Source organism: Macaca thibetana, chromosome 13 (assembly GCF_024542745.1).
Source record: "Macaca thibetana thibetana isolate TM-01 chromosome 13, ASM2454274v1, whole genome shotgun sequence".
Classification (NCBI taxonomy): domain Eukaryota; kingdom Metazoa; phylum Chordata; class Mammalia; order Primates; family Cercopithecidae; genus Macaca; species Macaca thibetana.
The window spans coordinates 105148296-105172705 of record NC_065590.1 but is presented as its reverse complement, the minus strand read 5'-3'; the positions used below and the strand labels follow the sequence as shown (position 1 = coordinate 105172705).

General features: G+C 46.2%; 1 protein-coding gene across 23 annotated transcripts in view; it reads right to left on the bottom strand.

Moving 5' to 3' along the window:
• MYT1L (myelin transcription factor 1 like) overlaps nt 1–24410 on the bottom strand; it is a 536335-nt gene that overhangs the window by 164794 nt on the left and 347131 nt on the right. The window lies entirely within an intron of this gene.

The window sequence follows — 24410 nt, the reverse complement described above, 5'->3', positions numbered from 1 at the left end:
TACAGAAAAAAAAAAAAAAAGGCTAAAGATGCCCCTTCTTTAGATGTTCAGGACAGAGGACTTTGTCTTGGTGTGGTTGGTAAGAAATTATTCAGTTGTGAAATATGTAAAATTCTGGTACTTGAATGATTAGATGTTTCTTTTTTTAGTTTGGTGATGGAGATATACATCTGAACACTCTTAGCTCAAAGAATTATGATCATGCCTACAATCATATATAAATATATTATATGTAAAATATTATATATACACACCACACTACACTCTATGCAGGCAAAATATGCCTCTCTAGAGAGATCATTAAGCTTATTAAATATGCATTTTCTAGCAAGTTATTGCAAGCAAAATACCAGCTGTTGCTCCACATAGATTTCCAAAGTTGCTCAACAGTTTAATGGGCATCAGGCTACAAATAATAAACCTTAAAACCTGGTTATTATAAAGAGGATTAAGAATGTTTGCTGCATGGTATCTCCCCAATTTTAATTTCTGTGGTAATGGACAGTTACAAGCTGTCGTGTCTGCACATTTTGTTGAAGCATAACCTTGTAACTGAACCCATCTGTCCTGGGGTGCCTATGTGGTGTTTGATAATATCTTGGCTGGACACAGCTATTCGTATCCTATTTATGTACTTTCCAAATGACCATTAGAAATACTTGTCCAAGGAAAGCTCATGAGATTTCTTAATTGTGCATGCTGCCCCACTGTAAAGTCACCACGTGTGGAAATATAGCTTGGGTTGTGTATTTAATAGAGCTTAATATGACCGCTTTTGTTATATTTGTCATGGAATACGATGTTCCAAGCTGTAGTTCTTCATCATCCCTAGTACTATCTATCTATCTATCTATCTATCTATCTATCTATCTATCATCTCTATCCATTTATCTTCGTATCTACCTACCTATGATTTATCTACCTTTCTATCTACCTATCTATATATCTGATCTTTCTATATATCTACCTATCTTACCATCTATCTATCTGCCTATCTACCTAGCTGTCTATCTACCTAACTATCTGACTATCTATCCTATTCTATCTATCTATCCTATTCTATCTATCCTATCCTATTCTATCTTCTATCACCAATCATCTATCATCAATCATCCATCTATCTATCTATCTATCTATCTATCTATCTATCTATCTATTATCATCATCATCATTATCTATCTTCTTTCTAAACTCAGTTGACAAGAGATATAAGATTTTCTTGTGACAGGCAATACTGGTTTTGGACAGGCAATTCTCACACAGTAATCTAGTGAAAAGAAAAAAAAAACCCACGTTTCAAATGGAAATGGGGTAGAATCTTACAGGAAATGTGTCTTGAGGACAAGTTCAAAATATCCATTGTGCTTCCTCTTTCTAGAGTCTGTGTTCTCTAATTCAGTGTCTCCGTCCCATCTGTCGGCAGCCCATGACTCTGTGTGAGCAGGAAGGGGTCTTCAGGGCCATGAGGATGCCTCATGTGACTGGGACACTGGTCATGCCCAGTCCAGTTTCTAACCAGAGGTGTATGGCAGAGCACGGGTCTCAGGGAGGGGTGCTGCATGTCACAGCAAGCACCTGCTCCATTGAGATAGGGTTCACTGGGCATGTGGCTTGAGTGTGAGGCCAAGAGATGTGGGTGCACATCTATTCATCTATCATCTATGCACCTATCATCTCATCTATCATCCATATACTCCGTCATCTTTTTTTGAAAGTTTTAAAAAAATTCAATAGTTCTTGGGGTACGAGTGGTTTTGGTTACATGGATAAGTTCTTTCATGCTGATTTGTGGGATTTTAGTGGACCATTATCTAAGCAGTATATGCTGTACCCAATATATAGCCTTTTATCCCTCCCCTCTCCCCCACTCTCCCAACCTCCTGCTCGGGGTTCTCAAAGGTCATTAGATCATCCTTACGCCTTTGCATCTTCATAGTTTAGCTCCCACTCACCTACCTCTGTCATCTTTCTATAAATCTTCCCCACTCTATCATCTCTCCCTCTCCCCATCTATCAATCACCTATCATCTATCTATCATCTATCTATCTATTTATCTATCTATCTATCTGATCATCTATCAGCTATCATCTGTCTATCGCTATCATCTATAATCTATCAATCTACCTGCCATCTATGAACTACAGAGGTGCAGCAGTGGGCAGCTCTTCCTACCTCCCTGGCACCAGCTTCTGAGATGAAGGTTGCTGAACATTTATTTCTCTCTGCTGATTCCTCAGAAGCCGCCCAGTCTCCAGGGAGCACAAGAGAAAACCATCCTGCAGTGCACACAATAGGTCCTCAGTGCGTCATTTATTGTTTGTTTTGTTTTAATGACCACATCACTCATTTAAGGTGAACGATGAGCTGTTTTGCTGAAAAGGCTCCAACCCATTTCCAGCCAGGCCCCAAGCAGGGAGTGTCTGATAAGGCAGAGGGAAGCTCACGCATGCCCCCAACGCTTCCCCTCCTCAACCACTGGAAAATGCATGCGTTTCTGCTGGAGTATCTTCAAATGCAGCTATGCCTGGTCACCGCACTTGTGTCTAAGATCTGAGTTGCAGAATACTTTATTTCTGTTTTAGAGAAACACAATATTGCTTCCTTCATGTCTGTGTAGAAAACTTGCTGAGGGAGCCAGAGGAAGAGGAGGTGGCCGCTGCAGACGGAACCCAGGTAGAGTCGCTTTGTCACTTCAGGTGTCAGGTGACTCATTTGTCATAGGAAGGGGCTCATCAGATCCTCAAGGGGCCTCAGCTATGTTTTCTGGAATTGTGGGGCCTTCAAGAGGTGTCTCACGGGACTCTGGGCAAGCCGGCCGGGGCTCCAGGAGCTGCCGCCCTCATCAGAGCCACTCTGTGCTGCCTGCTTTCCACACTCGTGATCCTCTTTCCACGGGGGCTGTTCACTGGGAGAGGTGGGGGCTCTGTCGGCCACCCGACTGCAGAGGCCCCTCATTCTAGAATTCTCTGTAGGATTCTCCGGGGTTTCCTTCAACAGCTCTTACTGTAAGAGGGTTCCTCATGGATTTCATTTGGAAATAGGTCAGTCTCATAAATTATAAAACATCAGACACAAAAAAGAGATGAGTAAGAAATGGTGGGGAGCTTGAGTCCCTCTGGGGATGCCAGCGTCTCAGTGTTTGATAGATGCGAATAGAAGGCATGATGACATCAACAATCAACAGGTGTCAGATCATCTCATAGCTGTGAAAAACACACAACGAAACCCGACACGAGAAGGCCGGACACTACGTTAAGGTGGAGAGTTGGAGAAGCTGTGCGGAGCTGCTCTCTCCAGATCGTGCTCCTGGGTTTCCTGGTCCACAGGCCGTAATATACAGCCAGGGATGAACATCTGCTCCTTCGGAGAAGACCAAACGCAGACCGTCTGGATCCGAAAGTCCCTCCTGGAGAGCGGAGACAGGCCTGTGACCTCTCAGACCGTCTGGATCTGAACGTCACTCTTGGAGACCAGAGACAGGCCTGTGACCTCTTAGACCGTCTGGATCCGAAAGTCCCTCCTGGAGAGCGGAGACAGGCCTATGACCTCCGGGGTCGCAGTCCAGCATCTGGTACATCTGAGTACTCAGGGAAGCTTCTGATGGACTGGCATGGATTTGTGGACATGGGGTGTTTTCTCACGCCTCCGTGTCTTCATGTAAGGTCCTCCCTCAGCCTGGAATCGCACAACCTCCTCCCAGTCAATTCTGCAGCTCCTTCAAATGTCAGTGGGAGGGTCTCCTCCCTTGGGAAGCCCCTGGTTACCTGCAGAGAATGGAACCACGCCTCCTCTCCATCCCTCTGATCCTCACACACCTCCTTTAGGGCTCTCAGAGCACCAAGACACATTTGTGCTCACATAAAGAGGCTGCACATTCTTTGAATCAGCTCCCTTCCCGCATGGGACATGGTCCTCTGTCTACAGTGCAGCCACGCGTGGTGTGGAGGCTGTGAATATGAGGATACAATCGAGAGGGCTTCCATGAAGGCAAAGCCGTCATATCTAATTATGAATTATACATTTAGATAGAACAAGACCGGGTGCCATCCATTGGCGTGTAGCAAGTGATCTTATTTACATCTTTTCAGTCATTTGCCCTATTACTTACTGCCTTTTTATTTCATAGGTAGTAACATTTTCCAGCAAGCATTTAAAGACTGGCCCCCGTGAGCTGTATTGTAAGATGGAGCATATGGGAGATGAAACCTCAGAGGATTTATCTGTCTTCTGAGGAGCTGGTGCAATCTACCTGGGAAGAAACTATCTACACAGGCAGAAACTGTACAGCAGTGGAAAGACGACATACAGGGCGGTGCCTCACCAGCAACAGTAAAGATAAACCCAGCCCTGGGCTTTACATGCAGAAAAATAATCTGGCCTCTGAGGAAAAGTGATGATCCCTTGTGTAAAGTAAAACATCACATGGCAACTGAAGAATGCAGAATGTGGACTAGACCTGGAAGAATCCTGGTGCTCATCTGTACTTTACACATATGAAAATACCCAGGATAGGATGGGGGACGGTGAAGTGCCTTGTCCCAGGCCCTACTTCTAGCTAGGGCCAAAGCTGGGACTAAATAAATGTATTCTAACCTCCATTTTTTCAAAATATTGTCAAATTTGAAATTTTTATGTCCAAGCCATTTATTGAAGTCAACATGCTTAGTGTAATGCATTTATAAGTGGCATGAAGGAAAATAAGACTGATATTGCCAACATTCTGTTTGCCATCCCAGACTCAAGTCTCTGTCTCCTGCTGAGTAACATTAGCAGAGGTTGCACGGGAAAACCTCACCTGCAGCTCAGGAGGCTTCTCCAGGATGCCCATGTACCTGGGACTTCTCCTGCAGTGCACCACCTCCCTGGACCCTTCCTTGCATGTCACCTACAGCTCAGGAGGCTTCTCTCGGGAGCTCATGTCCCTGGGGCTTCTCTCACAATGCACCTGCCTCCCTGGACCCTTCCTTGCATGTCACCTGCAGCTCAGGAGGCTTTTCTCGGGTGCTCATGTCCCTGGGGCTTCTCTCACAATGCACCGGCCTCCCTGGACCTTCCCTTCCATGTCACCTGCAGCTCAGGAGGCTTCTTTGAGTGCTCATGTCCCTGGGGCTTCTCCCGCAGTGCACCTGCCTCCCTGGACCCTCCGGTACATGTCACCTGCAGCTCAGGAGGCTTCTTTGGGTGCTCATGTCCCTGGGGCTTCTCTCACAATGCACCTGCCTCCCTGGACTCTTCCTTGCATGTCACCTGCAGCTCAGGAGGCTTCTCCAGGTGCCCATGTCCCTGGGGCTTCTCCCGCAGTGCACCTGCCTCCCTGGACCCACCTGCAGCTCAGGAGGCTTCTTCGGGTGCTCATGTCCCTGGGGCTTCTCCCGCAGTGCACCCGCCTCCCTGGACCCTCCTGTGCATGTCCCTGAACTTCCAGCGCATGTGTGCATCTGTGTCTGTCTATGTTGCACAGGTGACATCATACATGTTTCCAAGGCAGGGAACCATCTCCTTGTCCCTAAACATTGTGTCTGAAAGAGAGCTGTGCATGCAGTTAGCACTCAACAATTAGTATCACAGAATACACTTTTAGCAATCTGCAGCATCATATCATCTTCTACCTGAACACAGTAGCCTGTGATCATTTCAAACTTGACTGTCTGTGATTCCCTAGCAAATACTGTAATTTCTGAGATGAAACAGCTGGATGAGTTACCTGACAGGTACAATGTACAATACGCAGGTGACGGTCACACTAAAAGCCCAGACTTCACCACCATGCAATATATTCATGTCACAAAACCACGCTTGTACCCCTCTATCTATAAAAATAAACAAAAATAAAAGTTTAAAAAAGGTATTGACTTTGAAGTCCAGCCCGACTATTTACTCACTCCTTCTTGGTCTCACTGAACATTCCCAGGCATGCAAGACCACCTGTGTCACAGTGAGCTGTGTCTGTCCCTGGTTAGCCCATGTGTCTCTAGAAAGCAGGGATGGTGTCTAAAGCAGTTCTCACTCAGAACTGGCAGCACCTTTGCCTGGCCGTGCATAAGACGTGTGTGCTGGGCCTCCGCCATCGGGCTTGGTGCACCCACACTGGCAGGTCAGAGGTAGGCAGAAGAGAATGAAAAGACTCCCAGGCTCTTGCTGCACAAACTCTAACAGCCCCTTCAGGCCTAAATTTCTATGATTTTAAAATTGAAAGGCACTTTTATACAATGATCCAGACCTAGAACTTGAGTACAGGCAGGCCTTGGAGACGTGGTTCCAGACAACTGCAATCAAGTGAACACGGCAATCAAGCAACTCACACAGATGTTTTGGTTTTTTCCCAGCACAATATAAAAGCTGAGTAATGGGTACAAGTATACGGTTTGACAGAAGAAATACAAACTAAGGTTAGATAGGTCAGTAGGGTGACTGTAGTTTACAATAATGTACTGTGTATTTCAAAATAGCTAGAAGAGAATAATTTGGATGTTTCTAGCATAAAGACAAATATTTAAGGTGATGTATGTCCCAAGCACACTGATTCGATCTCCACAAATTACAAGAATATACTAAATTATCACATGTACCATGAAACTATATATATCTATTACACATCAATAAGAAATGAATTGCATTGTCCATTATATCCTGCTAATTTTTAGGACACAATGTTATAATGTACTAACACCTTGCATGCATTTTTCTATTGCTAGAATGTTAATCTAGAGTAGACTGTGTCTGTCACTAGCGTCTGCACAGCTCCTAACCCCAGGGAGGCACAAAAATCAATTGTTGAGTAGGTGTTTAAATAAACAAATAAATATTTGACAGAAAGTTATGGAATATTAAATGTGCAATAGTGTTATGTCTAAAAGTCAACGTATATACCTTAACTGAAAAGTATGTTATTGCTAAAAAATGAGAATGATCACCCTAGCCTTCAGGGAGTCCTAATCTTTCTGCTGGCGGAGGGTCTCGCCTTGACGCCAATGGCTGCTGACTGATCTGCGTAGTGGTTGCTGAAGCCTCGGGTAGCTGTGGAAATTTCTTAAAATAAGACAAGGAAGTTTCTCACATCGATTGAGACTTCCTTTCAAGAAAGATTTCTCTGTAGCACATGGTGCGATTTGATAGCATTTTACCCACAGTAGAACTTCTTTCAAAATTGGAGTCAGTGCTCTCAAATCCTGCCACTGCTTTATCACCTAGGTTTATGGAATATTCTACATCCTATGTTGTCATTTCAACGACGTTCACAGCATCTTCCCCAGGAGTAGAATTCATCTCAAGAAACCACCTGCTTTGCTCAGTGCTAAGAAGCAACTCCTCATCCATTTGGGTTTCATCCCGAGATTGCAGCAATTCCGTTCCATATTCTGGCTCCACTTCTAATTCCAGGTTTCTTGCTATTTCCACCACATCTGCAGTGACTTCCTCCTCTGAAGTCTTGAACCGCTCAAAGTCGTCCACGAGGGTTGGAATCAATGTATTCCAGATTCTTGTTAATGTTGACATTCTGACCCCCTCCCATGAGTCACGAATGCACTTATTGGCACCTGGAACGGTGAATCTGTCCCAGAAGATTTTCAATTTATGATGCCCAGGTCCATCAGAGGAATCACTCTCTATGCCAGATGTAGCCTCATGAAATGTATTTCTTAAATAACAAGCCTTGAAAGTCAAAATTACTCCTGACCCATGGGCTGCAGAATGGACGCTGTGTCTGCAGGCATGAAGCCCACACTCACCTGCTTGTGCGTCTCCAGCAGTGCTCTTGGGTGAACAGGTGCATTGCCCATGAGCAGTAAGAAACGAAAGAGAAAAATGTTTCCCCCTCGGGAAGTAGGTCTCAACAGCGGGCTTAAAATATTTACTAAACCAGGCTGTAAACAAACGTGCTGTCAACCAGGCTTTGTTCTTTTATTTATAAAGTACAGGCAGAGTAGATTTAGCATAATTCTTGAGGGCCTTAGAATTTTCAGAATGTAAATGAGCATCGGCTTAAATTTAAAGTCACCAACTCAATTAGCTCAGAACAAGAGCGACAGCCTGTCCTTTGAAGCTTTGAACCCAGATATTGACTTCTCCTCTCCAGCTATGGAATTCCTAGATGCCATCTTCTTCCAATAGAAGGCTGTTTTGTCCTCATTGAAGATCTGTGGTTTAGTGTAGCTACCTTCATTAACGATCTTAGCTAGAGGTTCTGGGTAACTTGCCACAGTCTCTCTATCAGCACTTGCTACTTTACCTTGTCCTTTTAAGTTATGGAGAGATTCTTCCCTGAAACCTCATAAACCCACCTCTGTTAGTTTTACACTTTTCTTCTGCATCTTCCTCGCCTCACCTTCACAGAACTGCAGAGTTACAGCCTTGTTCTGGAGAGCCTCTAGCTTTAGAGAAGGCTGTAGCTGGTTTGATCTTCCATCCAGACTGCTCAAACTTTCTCAGCAATAGGCTGTCTCACTTTCTTATCATTTGTGTGTTCCCTAGAGTAGCAATTTTATTTCCTCTAAGAACCTTCCCTTTGCATTCACAAGTCGGCTGTTTGGCACAAATGGCCTAACTTTTGGCCGGCGTTGGGTTTTGGCACGCCTTCCTCTCTAAGCTTAAACATTTCCAGCTTTTGATTTAAAGTGAAAGATGTGTGACTCTTCTTTTCACTTGAACACTTAGAGGCCATTGTAGAGTTGTTATTCAATATTATTGTGTCTCAGGGAATAGGAAGGCCTGAGGGGTAGGGAGAGGTGGTGGGCTGGCCGGTTGGCAGAGCGGTCAGAACACACAGCAATTACAGATTAAGTTTACTGTCTTACACAGGCATGGTTCCTGGTGCCCCCAAACAATCACAGTAGTAACATCAAAGATTACTGATCACAGGCCGCCATAACAGACATAAAAATAATGAAAAGGTTTGAAATATTGCGAGCATTATTGAAACGTGGTACAGAGATGCTGAGTGAGTATGTGCTGTTAAAAAAATGGCATTGATGGACTTGCTTGGTCAGAGTTGCCACAAACCTTCAGTTTGTACACATCAGACCTTCACTGCAAACTGCGATAAGGCAACGTGCAACAAACAGGGTGTGCCTGTAATGGCGAAGGTTGCTCTAAGAAACCGCCTCCAAAATACTTTGAATTGTTTATTTTTATTCTCTGATCCAAAGAAAAACAAGGGTAAAATTTTCTACTTTAAAAAAAATCTTAACTAGATTTATTTCGTGTTATTATACATTTTTAGATAATATTTAAAAAACAACAGACTGCATTAAGGACCTAAGAATAAAATAAATTTCAGGGGTTTGGGTACGAAGACTGATCCTCAGAGCCCTCCTTATCTCCTTATCTCCAGCCCGCAGTTTCCCTGACATGTCACTAAACAGGTGTCTGTGCTTCTGGAAAGGCTTCCGGAGGCGGGTCTGAGGTGTCTGGGACAAGGCTCCCGCTGGCAAGGAGCTCGGGTCACGGGCAAGGAAGACTGGCAGCCGTGGGTGCAGGAAATCGCCACAGGCAGCACTCACCAAGCAACCCTCACTGTTCTAGGAGAGCCATTCTCCATTTGCCTGGGGTGAAAATGGCTGTGAGAGCTCTCAAACCATCAGTGCCCAGAAAATTAAAATCACCAGAACATTCCGGTCGCCAGCAACACCACTATGCACAGAGCTGGGGACTGTTCCCAAGACCCAAGGATCAGGCAGGGAAGAGGAGGATGCAGACTCTGTGACCTACAGAAGATGAGCTCTTTGTTTGGAAGGACCTGGAGTTTATCGGGGACGGGGGAGGCTGGGCACAGAGGGGTCCCATCGCCCCCGCCCTGGAGTGTCCCTTTTTCACATGTGGGAAGCCAGAGAAGAGAGCAGGCCATCCCTCTGCCTTTCGGCATCATAGCTGGCGACTGGGCAGATGAAGGCTCCCCCAACATCCCGACCTTAAATTCAAGGCCTCACGAATGCATGTGGGCACCACGGGCTGATTCAGGATTCAGGAGAGCTGGCTGGGGGGACGCACAAATGCCCAGAGCTTGCTGCTGCTTTTCAGTGGCCCTGTCTGGGCAGCAGACAAGGCACTCAAGGAAAGGCTTTGCCTGGCATGCAGGGCAACTGCTCACAGACCCGAGGCTGCCAAGCCCCCGTGTGAGACAGCTACGTGCCGGGTGGCCCCGCCAGGGCACCAGGACTGCCTGCTTCATGACGCCCTGGGGCCTGCACTGCGGCTCTGCCTGCTGGCTCTGGGGTCTGGCCACTCAGCTCCCCTTGCAGGCTCCTGTGCTGGGAACAAGAGGCCCTGACACCCCTCGAGGGGCACGAGATTAGTACTTTCTGCTTTCTGCCTGGCAGGAAGCATCACCTCTGCCTGGTGGCCCATTCCTTTATTCAGCTACAGCACACACCACTCCCAGGATGAGCCTGGGCGCTCCTCTAACGCTGAGTGAACGAGATCACTCGCAGGAAGAAACGGGCATCGCTCACCACTCTTTCTTCCAGAATTTTCTAGCAAAGGCATTGTCACATACAATGGCCACTCCTTTAAAAATGATCCTTTTAAAAACAAGACAATTCTGTGAGAGGCAGCAACTTGAAAATCATTATATTCCCTATGTTCTGTAGCAGGACACCAGGGACACCCCCGGTTCTGCTGGTGGGGTGTAAACAGGTCTGATCTTCCCGGAGAGGCTCTGCTGGGAAGGGAACCCTCCGTGCCCTCCCCTCCCTCACCCCAGCAATTCTCCTCCTGGTCATTCGTCCCGGGAAGAAGCACAAAGACACAGACATTGTTCGCAAAGACACTTTTCCCACTTTATGCGGAATATGGAGACGTTTTATGAAAACTGAATACATGTGAACAGTAAGAGAAATGCATAAATAACATTACAGCCACAGGATGAAAGCCAGCCATGCAAATTAAAACTAAAACATTTAATGGCTATTTGGAAATAAGCTCATGTTATAATGTTAAGTGAAAAAAAAAGAATACAAAATACAAAAAAATTTACATCAATTACATGAGACTAATTCAGAAAAGAAGAGAAAAACTGTCTTAAAAAATCAGAGGAAAAATCTAGCAGCAGTTTCCAATGCCCTGGATGAATGGCACACTGTGACTCTGAAACAATAGATATATATATTTTTCTCACTTTTTAGCTAGATGTGTTGATATTGGGAAGCAATGACCACCAGTAACTTTTTTTTCTTTCCCCCTTTTTTTTTTTCCGAGACTAAGTCTTGCTCTGTCACCCAGGCTGGGTGCAGTGGGGGGATCTCAGCTCACTGCAACCTCCACCTCCCAGGTTCAAGCAATTCTCGTGCCTCAGCCTCCTGAGTAGCTGGGATTACAGGCACTCACCACTACGCCTGGCTAATTTTTGTATTTTTAGTAGAGACGGGGTTTCACCATGTTGGCCAGGCTGGTCTCGAACTCCTGACCTCAGACAATCCGCCCGCCTTGGCCTCCCAAAATGCTGGGATTACAGGCATGAGCCACCACGCCTGGACTTTCTTTTTAAAATTAATTTTATTTCTATGGTTTTGGGGATACGAGTGGCTTTTGGTTACCTGGATGAATTGTGACAGAACAGACACTAATAACAGGCTGTCATTTGTGTCACTTGCATTATGAGTTCTTTCATCATTTCCTTTTTAGCTCGCTTTAATCCTCAGCAGTCCTTGAGACAATGTATTTCTTTTGGTTTCTATTGCCAGTAATACCCTCGGGGAGAATCAGTGAAGAACATTTAAGAAGCAAACTCTTTTTAGCTTTTCAGGTTCTAACACGTTTCAAATACTGGAAAGCCCCATGGTTGGTGCCCTCTTCCCTGTGAGGCCTGTGCTGTGAGTGGGGTTGCGTCCCCAGGGCAGTGCCCACCTGGCCTGTCTGGCCTTCAGGGTTCCCTGCATTTGGGGATGCACCCAGATGCACCCTCTGGGAGGCGGCCCGGGGTGAACGTGTGCTAAAGGGCCCTGACTCACTGGTTGAGCCCCAGAATCTCCTTTGCCAGGCTTTCACATCCTCCCCCTTTCCTCCTTTATTAGAAATCAATTTGGGTTAATTTAAGAAGCTTCTCTGCCAAAACCATACTAGCCTCAGGGAAAGTTCAGTTCATTAGTCACTCAAAGCAGGTGCACCTTATTCTAATAATGCGATGAGTGCTTTCTGCGCAGCTGCAGCAGGGACCCTGGGCCTGATTGGAGCTGGAGGAAGAAAAGGTCACTCCAAGGTGGAAGAGGACAGGGTGGGGGGTCTGTGGTCAAAGGGGGGTAATAAAGGTCATTCCTGGGTGGAAGAGGACAGGGTGGGGGGTCTGTGGTCAAAGTGGGGTAATAAAGGTCATTCCTGGGTGGAAGAGGACAGGGTGGGGGGTCCATGGTCAAAGGGGGGTAATAAAGGTCATTCCTGGGTGGAAGAGGACAGGGTGGGGGGTCCGTGGTCAAAGGGGGGTAATAAAGGTCATTCCTGGGTGGAAGAGGACAGGGTGGGGGGGTCCGTGGTCAAAGGGGGGTAATAAAGGTCATTCCTGGGTGGAAGAGGACAGGGTGGGGGGGTCCGTGGTCAAAGGGGGGTAATAAAGGTCATTCCTGGGTGGAAGAGGACAGGGTGGGGGGGTCCGTGGTCAAAGGGGGGTAATAAAGGTCATTCTTGGGTGGAAGAAAACAGGGTGGGGGGTCCGTGGTCAAAGGAGGGTTGTTTCGCTGCAGCAGGAGAGACGGGTGCAGCGAGGCAGAAGGCCCCGGGCCCTGCCTGGGAACAGCGAGCCCTTCTGGAATGTCGTTGTTGTTATTACCAGGATTAGGAGGCAGCAGCAGGGCTTCCTGTGGGGGAGGGCAGGAGCCTATACTCCACTTCTACAAAGCGTCCTGCTGGCTGTGTGTCCCCAGGGAGCCTGGGAGGAGAGGAGTTTCAGGCCTCTGCACTGCTCCCTGCTCACTGCACCCCAGGAGGGGAAGAGGGGGCAGAAAAGAGAGGAGAGGCCAACAATCTGCATTCCTGGACACAGTCAACTCCACCCACCTGACAAGGAGTGGCAAGGAGGCTGTGTCCAGGGTGCTCAGGGAAGCCCAGCCCCAGGGCCCGCAGCTGGGCCCCTCCAGCGGTGCCGCACTCTCTGCTCCTCAGACCTCATCCCCGTTGAGGCTGGACTAAAGCTCTGGACTCCCCAGCCTTCCTGACGATAAATGCAGCCATTAGGATTCACTACCCTCTGCCCTCTCTGCGTGCCCGCTTCCCTGGCTCCCCAGAGAACACCTGCACTTTATTCAGAAGCATGAGAAGCTGCAGGATTGGTCGAGGGAATAACAAGGTGATCCAGGCATCGCCGAATCGCTATGCATTATTTATGAATAAAATTTCTTCCAAGACGTTCATTTTCCCCCTCCTCTCCTCCCTAGAGTTTCAGGAAATGCATCCACTTGTATAGGAAGCGTGTGTCTGGTGATGTCAAGTAGCGCATTAGATAATATTCACGGCCCTGTAGAGTGGCTACCGAATTACAAGGAACGGATCTTTTAAAATCTGTTGTATTATGTAGGGGGAGCTCAGCTTCCCTCAGCAGGAGACAGAGGGTGCGTTTATCTTAAGAATGCATCCAGAGGCTTGCGAAGGCTCATGGAGAGCCTGCCGGGCCCCCAGGCAGTCCTTTTTGAATAAGGGCCAAAGGGGGCCCTAGGATCCTACAGAGACTCTGGGTTGCATCCAGATTCCCTTCCAGCTGAGATGCCTTTGTGGTTGGCTCCTCACTGGGCTCTCTGTAGGCAGAGGCTGCAGGGCACACACAGCCAGGCGGCCACAGTGCCTTGCTCTCTCAGACCCCATCCTGTCCACTGAAGACATGTGGATGGCAGGTGGGCGGGGGGCAGCTCTGGGCCACCCAGAGCCTCTGGGCCCCTCCTGCGTGTGCAACAGAGGCCTGGCTCCCGAGGTGCTTCTGGGGCACCCCAGAGCAGGCCAGGCTGAGTCCAGAGAAGCTGCTGCCCCATGGTCCTGACCCCACTCCAAAGCGGCTGTCCCTTCCTTTCTCAGAAAACAGTCTGCTGCACTGTTCTTAAATACCGCCTTGCTTGCCAGCTACATCAATCCACGGTATAAGCAGAAGTGAAACGGAAGTCCCTGATTAGAAATCACCCTCCAGCACCACTGGTTTTGTTTTTCCCACCCTGCGAAGGCACTGGAAGCAGGACTACAGCGATGCTGGGCCCCCGCGGGGCATGCGGGTGAGCAGGAGGAGCTGTGGGAATGCCCCACCACTGTTATGTGGACCCCAGGTCTGTGAGCTGCAGGCAGAATGCATGCTGGTCTTCAGATTTGTCTGTGCCATCGGCTCTGTGTGTGAGTTGCTCACCCAGAATGAATTCCTCCTGTTCCCATTATCTAAACATGCTGTTTCATTAGGAGTCTGGGCCTGTTTTGTTGGCTGTGATTCTCAAACTCAGGGAGCATCAGAATCATCCCTCTGGAGGGACAGCTAAAACCCAGATTGCCAGTCCCAGCCTTAGCTTCTCACTTCACTGGTCACAGGTGATGGTGATGTTCTGGATCAGGGAACTCCCCTTGGGGAACCCTGGCTCTGGGAAGGCGACCCCACCTCGCACTCTGGAGGAGGCTTAAGGGTTCTGAGGATGTCCGACTTGCTTGTCAGTGGCATTCAGGAATGGCTGTGGGATGCTGGTTGTTGGTATCTCTGCGAATCCTCTTTTCTTCAGGGAGCTTCTAGAAAGCCTTCCCGAAGCTCTCTCTGGACACTGGGGGCAGCTGTCCGGCCAGGAGTGGCCACAGCCTTCTCCCATGACAGAGGTGAACATGGTAGGAGGTGTAGGAGGATGCAGCGGAAGGCCTGGGTTAAGTCATCCTCAGCACTTCCTCTCAACGCCCAGTTCAGGTAAGATAATGATTCGGTGTTCAGACCAGTTTGAGGTGGGTTTCCAGGTACTGCAGATGCAGCATCCTAAGTCACACAGAGTCTTTCAGATGAAAACACCGGTACCTTATTGAAGCAACCTTATGACCAAGGGATTGTTTGTTTCCTCTAAATCTTTACTAATTTTGGCAGGAAGAGAATATGGAAATTGGCATTTCAGTCCTATTTTGGGGTCTAACCCTGAAAACACTGTTCTCACTGGGGCAGGTCGGAGCGGACAGAAGAGACACCCACTTCCCAGAGCTGGCCCTCAGGAGCGTCTCCATGATGACTGCCCGCTCCCCTCAAGCTGTGCCTGTGAGTGACACCGGCAATAAGAGCAGGTGGACAGCCCCAGACAGGGACTCGAAGAGCCGGGTCCCAGCGATGCTCATGAACCTGGCTACTCCAGAAGTACTCCCCGTGAGTGCAGATTCCGGCCCTCACTGTGCCCAGGATAGTCTTCCGAGCCAGCTTAGACGGGTGTGGTGAGAGGACTCCCACACTTTCAGCCCCGGCTCCCAGCCATCCTTGCTTCTCTAACGAGTGGGGCGCACACCCCTGAGTAGATGTACCGGACAGAGATCTCCAGCGAGGAACTCATGGTATCCATGAGAGGGACATCCTGTGGTCGGCAGAGGCTCCAGGCACACAGGGCGAAGGGCTGGCTCAGGGTTCCCGGGGGCTCTGTGGTTGTGCTCTGCGGCTGCTGGGAGTTGCACAGCTGGGCCACTGTCACATCAGGACTCCTCTCCACACTTCAGGATCTCCATACTGTCTGCCCTGCCTTTTCTAGAACCCCCACATGGATGAGGATGGTGAGGACTGAACTGTGGGGTTTCGGTGGGTAAACCTCAGATAACAGCTGCACTGCACGTGAATTTCTGCTGTGTATTCTGTTGATGTTTGTAAGTGCCCAAATTGTATATATTTTTAATTATTAGTTCAAGAAATCAGAACAAGATTATCATTGTGAAATCTAGGCTTGACCAATACAGGTCATACACATTACAGATTGCCCATCAGCATACTTATTGTTTTCAGTGCGTTATCTGAAAATAACTCATGCCTTCTCCTTGAATTGGAATTATTTAAAAAATATATCTCCTTTTACCAAACATCAAAAATATGCTGTAAGCCCAGCACTCTGAGAGGCTGAGGTGGGAGGGTCACTTGAACCCAGGAGTTCTAGGCTGCAGTGAGCTCTGATCAGGCCACTGCACTCCAGCCTGTGGGACAGGGTGAGACTGTCCCTTTAAAAAAATTAAAATAAATAAAATCATGCTCTAAGATGCATTACATGCTTTGCATGTATTAAATCCACCGAATTAATCATGTTGCATTCACAATACAACACAGGCCATGCCCCAGAGGTGTGTCTCCTGGGGCTGACGCACTGTAGGCAGGCACCAGGCAAACTACTTTCTTTAGGATGATGACCAGGTGTTCATTCTGTACACAGAGGACTTAATGCAACAATAAAGCTGGACTGCAACCACCATCGAAAAGAGAAGGCTTTGGGCCGGGTGCGGTGGCTCAGGCCTGTAATCCCAGCACTTTGGGAGGCTGAGGCAGGTGGATCACCTGAGGTCAGGAGTTTGAGACCAACCTGGCCAACGTGGTGAAACCCTGTCTCTACTAGAAACACAAAAATTAGCCAGGTGTGGTGGCGGGCACCTGTAGTCCCAGCTACTTGGGAGGCTGAGGCAGGAGAATCGTTTGAATCTGGGAGGCGGAGGTTGCAGTGAGCTGAGATCACGCCACTGCACTCCAGCCTGGGCGACAGAGCGAGACTCCGTCTCAAAAAACAAAACAAAACGAAACAAAAACTAGAAGAGGAGGCCTGAATTTTGTGCCTGCAAATCTTGTGGGTACTCAGGTCTCTGAGCAACGGCAAGCCTGAACGTCACCTGTTTGATTCTCTTCTTTACCCAAGTAAGCCCTTAGATCTTAAAATCTTTGCTCCATGTGCAACTGTGCCATGTTATCAAACTAATGTTAAGATATGCATGCCCTACCTTCTGATTTATGATATCAGTGACGAACAGTAAAAGGACGGGCGTGCATAAAGCTTAAGTCGGGGTGGGGGGCGGTGTGAGGCGTACACAATGATGTCTCATAAAGAACGAAGGAGAGCTATTCATTCTCACGGATTCATGGAGTAAAGCAGATAGCCTGGTTTGGAGGCTGCGTGCACAGAATTTTTCATAAACATCCCACAGTGCACCCCGTTGTACAGCAGCCGCACGTTAATTAGAGCATTCAGCAGACACTGCAATGTATTCCACGCACCCAAGTGGATCTTCATTTTTCACATGCAGGGCCTCACTAATTAAAATCAGCTTTGCAATTAAATGTGGAAAATTGTGTTAAACTTTCAAGCGTGGTTAGAAAAAAAATGCAATTATTTTTAGGATATTTTATTTTAATGCAAATGAAATTTCTATCTATGTGAAACCGGTAAAGGGGAGACATAGGAATTCCTATTTTTCTCGCGTCTCCCTCTCTGTTTCTTCTTTTTTTATTTATTTTTGGATTATAGATGCTCCTCTCAGTTGCAAGTTGCAGTGCTCCACATCTCTCAGCCAGCACCTGGCTCTGTTCCAGGGCTTTCAGTGAGTGCTCTCTGTCAAGGCATGAATAATACAGCCCCTAGGCTGTTGGCAGACTCCAAATGAGGCGTGCATACATCAGGAAGCAAGCCCTCGACTTTAGCTCCAGAACAGCCTCCTGTGAAGACAGGCAATTATTCACCACGCTGTGCCACGGCACTCACACCGGCAGGCAAGAGGCGTGAGGAATGGAGAGGGGAGTCTGAGTGAGGGTGTGCGCCACAAGCCAGAGGGACCCCAGTCACGTTCTAATGAAAAGGAAAAGCCATCACTTGAAGATTTTAATTTTTAAGTTTCAAATGAAATGATCTGACTCAGTGTACCCGACATTGGGAAGGATTGGAACGTACTACCAATACCCGTCACCTAACTTTTGGGTGTTTGTTGAGTGTACAAAGACTCTGACGCTAAATTGCAGGGTCGGAACCCTAAGTTCAACAAACAAATAATTAAAACAGTCCAGTGAAGGCTAAATGGGAATAAAATCCATTAAATTTCAGAAATAAATCCAGAGGGATCACAAAACAGACGTGTGAAGAATGAGGCCTTCCTAGGAATTTCCTCTCTCTCTCTCTCTCTGGTGCGTTGGCACTTATACAAAAATCACCATTTGGAAATAAGTGTGTCCAATTCATTCTAAATGTCTTAGCATGTGTATCACTGTCGCAAGGAAGGCTAAAATTCAAATTTCTGTAATCAGTTAATATTAATCTGTAATAAATATTAACAAATTTTGATTATTCCTATTTTTAATTTTTATTGGGAAATTTTAGGAAAAGGGATTTCAGAACAGCAAGTTGACCAGTATTTTGATGATTAAATTTTGTTTCTATAGATAGATTCCATTCTAACCACCAAGTTGCACTTTGTTTTTAACACAAACAGCATTTTATATCAATATGGAAAGCCAAAAAAAAAAGATGAATATAAGGCACTAGAATTTTTCATCTTAGTCAAATGTTCAAAAATAGATTATTGCAGACACGTTGACATGTGATATTTTAGCTGGAATACCAGCATCAGTTCATGAAATAATCTGGATGAATAACAACGTCTCTTTAGCAGGTACTTGAGCCCCACTAAACAATCACCTACACAGACAGAGAGGAAGGTGTGGTTTCTTTCAACACGTCCCTGCACTTCAGGAGATAGCAGGCTTTGGTGTGAGGATGCCGCCAGGAAATGCTGAGCCTCCAGGCCTAGCTCTGCGATGCTTCCCCTGCTCAGGTGTCCGCATTAAGCGATGAGCTCAGTAGCAGCAGGTGCAGCTCCCCAGGCCTCCCACACCGATGCAGTGTCGCTCAAACCATACACTTTGGGCAGATTCACCCTACCTATCTCCCTCCACAGGGCCTTCCCAGCCAGCAAACTGCTGCCAGGGTGAGGATAAGAATATGCAGCAGCTTCCCCAGTGTCAAGGTTGGTGAGTTCTTAGTAGGGCCATTGTTTTCCTACCATCTATCCACAAAACAATAGCGGATGGTACATTGGGACAGCTTCTGTCTTCCATGTTTCAAATGCCTGGAGGCCACACAGGCTGGCTTGCACAATTTGAAGACTGTAACACAGGGAATTACTCTCCCTTGATCTTGGGGACGGAAACTAAATCTTGGGAAACTCACTTAGGATGACTGAGGTTTGCTTTGTGAGCTTGCGGGTCAGACACCAGGTTTGAGGCACCTGTGCCCCCAGCCACCTCTGAGTGTGGTGTGGGGAACATGGAGGTGCTCGGAGCAGCTGAATGGACTGAGCCACGTGCGTAGCCATCTAACAGTGGGCACAGAAACGGGGGACCGTGCGCAGAAAAGACCACGCGAGCACGTTCACTCGCGATGTAAGAATTACTTCTAGCCCTGCTTATAAAATTCACCGTGTTTTTGTCATATTTATATGCTAATATCGTAACACAAAAACCTCAGTTGGGAAAAGCAAAAGGCAAATTCAGGTGTCTGGCCAATAATGACGTTTCTGAAGATAAGTATGTGTCATATTTGTTAGCTTCCTAGGAGGCCTGTCCCTGATGACTCAGGGTCCAAAAATGTTGACTAAGCTTGGATCCCTGCTGGGCAACGTGTGGACATTGAAACATTTTTCCTTCGGTGCCAAGAGTGTCTGTGTCTCTAAGGAGCTGACTGCTTTTATCAGATCCTGGAACTCTGTCCTTCGCCTTTCTCAGTTGGTGCCTTGGTAGCCAAGAGACCCAGAACAAAATGTAACACCACATTAAGACCCCCGATGTATCCTGGGTTTTCAGTAAAATTAGGTGATCATTTCCTTATGTTTCAAATTTATATTTTGATTTAAGGTTTACCTATGTAGTTTGTACATAGGCTTATCAGTTATTTCGAATTCTTTATAAACTATTAACACCAGTAAATAACTATAGAGATTATCTTTTGTTCAAAGACATGATTTGGAAATTAATGTAGAACATCCAATAAAATAAATATTATAACCTTACTGCTACCAAAAAATTTTAACCAGAGTTTTAAATCATGCACTCCTTTTTAAAATTATTTTCTTTCCCAGGTATTAAGCACTGGTTGATTCTCCTCTATTCTCAATATCGTACAAGCCAACAACTATACAACCATCACACACACACACAAAATCCACTCCAGCCGCTTTCAAAGAGACCCAGCACACCACTGAGGAGGGGCTAACCAAGCAGAGACCGCCAGATCCCACCACCAGATCCCACCACCAGATCCCACGGCTTTCTGAGACCCACATCAGATCCTGCAGCTGTGGCAGAGAGGGTGATGCATGGCCCCCAGAAACTGCCACAGCATCTGTCCTACAAAGCAGTAAACTACAATTGTGAGAAACATTTAATTTCCTTAAAAATCTTCTACATTGAAACTTAAAGACTAAATGGCAGGCTGGGCGTGGTGGCTCACACCTGTAATCCCAGCAATTTTCGAGGCCGAGGTGGGCAGATCACTTCAAGTCAGGAGTTCGAGACCATCCTAGCCAACATGGTGAAACTCCATCTCTACTAAAAATATAAAAATGAGCCAGCCATAGTGGCATGTGCCTGTGATCCCACCACTTTGGGAGGCTGAGGGAGGTGGATCACTTGAGGCCAGGAGTTCGAGAGCACCCTGGCCAACATGGTAAAACCCCACCTCTGCTAAAAATACAAAAATTAGCTGGGCATGGGGGCGCACACCTGTGATCCCAGCTACTTGGGAGGCTGAGGCAGGAGAATCACTTGAACCTGGGAGGCAGAGGTTTCAGTGAGCTTAGATTGTGTCACTGCACTCCAGCCTGAATGACAGAGTGAGTCTCTGTATCAAAACAAAACAAAAACTAAACTAAAAAACCCTGAATGGCTGGCACCATTTTATTACTTGGTATTCCTTTCCTAAAAAGGAAAAACTGATTTTTTACGTTGCTGATGCCCCACATCTACCTCAAGTTGTTTTTGGCAAGTTCCAATACTTCAACACCTCGAAGTACTGAAATACAAGCTTTTTACTTGGCTATTGCTGATGCCCCGTATGAGCAAAATGAACTTGCAGCCTTAACATAAACACATTCATTGGAAACATTCATTGTTAAAAGACCAAAAAAAGACATGTGATTTCATCAGAACCAAAACGGAGGCTTCTACTCTTTTGTCCTATTTGGAAAAAGCCTGATGTCCTATTCCCACCAGGAACCTGACAGCAAATGTGAGCATCACGGCTGTGTTCACAGAGGGTATGCCGGCAGGAACGGGCAAGAAGAGCTGTCGGGAAGGGGTAGCTTTTGTAGTCAGTAAATCTTTCAAAACTAGTAAAAAAGCAATGCCAGGGCCAGGTGTGGCTCACACCTGTAATCCCAGCACTTTCGAAGGCCAAGGTGGGCGGATCACCGGAGATCAGGAGTTCAAGACCAGCCTGGCCAATGTGGTGAAACCTTGTCTGTACTAAAAATGAAAAAATTAGCTGGGTGTGGTGGCAGGAGCCTGTAATCCCAGCTATTCAGGAGGCTGAGGCATGAAAATTGCTGGAACCCAGCAGACAGAGGTTGCAGTAAGCCAAGATGGCGCCGCCACACTCCAGCCTGGGCAACAGAGCGAGACTCCGTCTCAAAAAAAAAAAAAAAAAAAAAAAAAAAAAGGCAAATATAACAGAAAACTTCCAAATTTAAAACAGCAATAGTCATAGATGTTAACATATCCATGAGTCTTACCTAATTTATTAAGGGACACTTTTTAAGTTTAAGAAATTAAAATTTTATCCTTTAAAAGTGACTGATAATAGACATCAAACAATAAGGCTTAGAAAATGCTCAGTGAGATTCCTCTCAAGAGAAGGCTCACACAGTGACAACATTTCTTTTCTTTTTTTTTTTTTTTGAGATGGAGTCTCACTGTGTCGCCCAGGCTGGAGTGCAGTGGCGCGATCTCGGCTCACTGCAAGCACCGCCTCCCGGGTTCACGGCATTCTCCTGCCTCAGCCTCCCCAGCAGCTGGGACTACAGGCGCCCGCCACCACGCCCAGCTACTTTTTTCTAGTTTTAGTAGAGACGGGGTTTCACAGTGTTAGGTAGGACGGTCTCAATCTCCTGACCTCGTGATCCACCCGCCTCAGCCTCCCAAAGTGCTGGGATTACAGGCAACATTTTTGCACCGGTTTTACATAATAAAGTCTGCCAGTCTCTTACTTTAGAATGGAGGAAACTGAAGGCCGTAGACCTTACGTAAGTTGTCCAGAGCTCTTGGTCCATTAGTGATGCAGTGAAAGCCAGCATCGGGCCAAGGAACTGGGAAATAGTTCTTTTTCAACTCTACCACATTAGATCTCCTAGATAACTGCGTGTATTAAAATACTTAGTGTTCTAATAATTACATACCACATGAGTCATGGCAAAAATGATGACTTTTAAAACATTAAACAAAAATTTACTGGAAAGAGCTCCTGGCCGGAGCATTTCCGTGACTCCTCCCTATCATCCCAACTAATGGTTCCTCTACGGCTCAGGTGCTTCTGCACTAATGAGTCAGCGGCAAGTCTCCGAAAGAAGACAAAGCCCAACTTGTTTTCAAATCAAACTCTAGGGAGCACTTCTTAAGCAGGGAAAGAGGTCTCAGGAACAGATCCATACACATATTACATGGGACACATCCATTCATTTTGCAGTGGAATGCACCTCGGTTAAGGATAGGAATGTTTCAAATTATTTGGAAACATCATGATTTTTCCTGCAAAACGATGGCTATAAAATTAAATGTAGCTCACACCTCTTTACAACTTTTTATAATTGTACATTTAAAAATAAGTAAAAGAGGATATTTGAATTGTTTGTAACACAAAGGATAAATGCTGGAGGGGATGAAGATTCCATCTTTCATGATGTGATTATTTCACATTGTTTGCCTGTATCAAAATATCTCATATACCCCCTAAGTATATACACCTATTATGTACACATAAAAATTAGAAAAAAAAATTTTTAAAAACTTTTTAGCCAAATTCAATTTTTTTTTTTTTTTTTGAGACGGAGTCTCGCTCTGTCACCCAGGCTGGAGTGCAGTGGCCGGATCTTGGCTCACTGCAAGCTCCACTTCCCAGGTTCTCCTGCCTCAGCTTGCCGAGTAGCTGGGACTATAGGTGCCCGCCACCTTGCCTGGCTAGTTTTATTTTTGCCAAATTTAATTTTTATATAACAGTGTGATAAAGTTTAACTACTGACTAATGAACAGATGATTAGGGGAAAACGAATTTTTCTCATGGGTGACTAACTTCTTTTGAAAACATAAACAATGCAGTGTTTTAGACTTTTAGATTAAGTGCTGACATATATATTTCTTCATAAAATAATACTTTACTTATTTCAATTATGTAATTCAATAATTTACTATTTTATACAATAACAATCATAATATAATTGACTAAATTTAATCACTGAAATTGCAAAATTATCTGAAAAATAGCCCACAATTCCTTTGGTTTGTAACAGAGGAAGTCAGACAATCGTTTAATGAGGGGCGCTCATCAGACATTCCTGCCTCCACAAATGCTAGCATGGGGATTTGGGAGTAGTTTGTAATTTTTCTTTTGATTTTACTAAAGAACAATCAAAATAATTGCTTGATGTCACTCATAATGTTTCACTAAAAAGGAAACGAAATGCAAGGCCGTGAGGAGAGGCCTCCCAGATATGCTGCAGATGCACCTGCTTTAGAATCAGTTTTGTGACCTGGGTCTGCTCACTGAGGGTTTGTTAGGCTGGAATGACCTTGGTCTTTGCAACCCAATTTGTAAAAGTAAAGCTACAAACATATTTTAGCCTGTGAACTCTTTTACCTCATCATAATTGAAACCTTTCTATTGAAAGACACGTCTTCATGAATAGCATGGGGAAAAAAACGCTTACCAGAAAAACATCTAAAGGACTGATGTGTACCTGAAAGTCAGCCACGGGCATGTAACATATAATTCTGTCATGATACATTTTGAGCAAAATCATCACCTTCCCCCTTAGTTTCTAAAGGTTTTCCACACCCATCCCTGTCGCAGACCTGAAATGCCAGTATTTACAAGATAAATGTAATCACTGCAGTCCCCAAGTCTTGCAAGCTTGATCTGCCCTGACCTTCACTTGACCTGACCTCACCCTGCAGCCCTCCAGATGTAAGAATGGGCTTAGTTTCCCAGGAGGAACCTCGTTAAATGGTGGAAATGGAGTCTACAGAGAGGTCAGAAGGTCACATTTTAATTGACCGTTCATTGTTTACCATCCTGCCGCTCCCAGAATGAGGAAGTGAGGAAGGAGAAACAGGGCTCCTCGGTAAGCAGTGGGAAGCTCTCAGGGGGCCACGTGCTGAGCACCACAGATGCAGATGGGAAATGAGTTTAAGGCTGGCCTGAATTTGTGTCATCCTAAGGAAGGTCACCTATTCTGCCCACGAGATAGAACGGCTTATGTTTAACCGAGAACC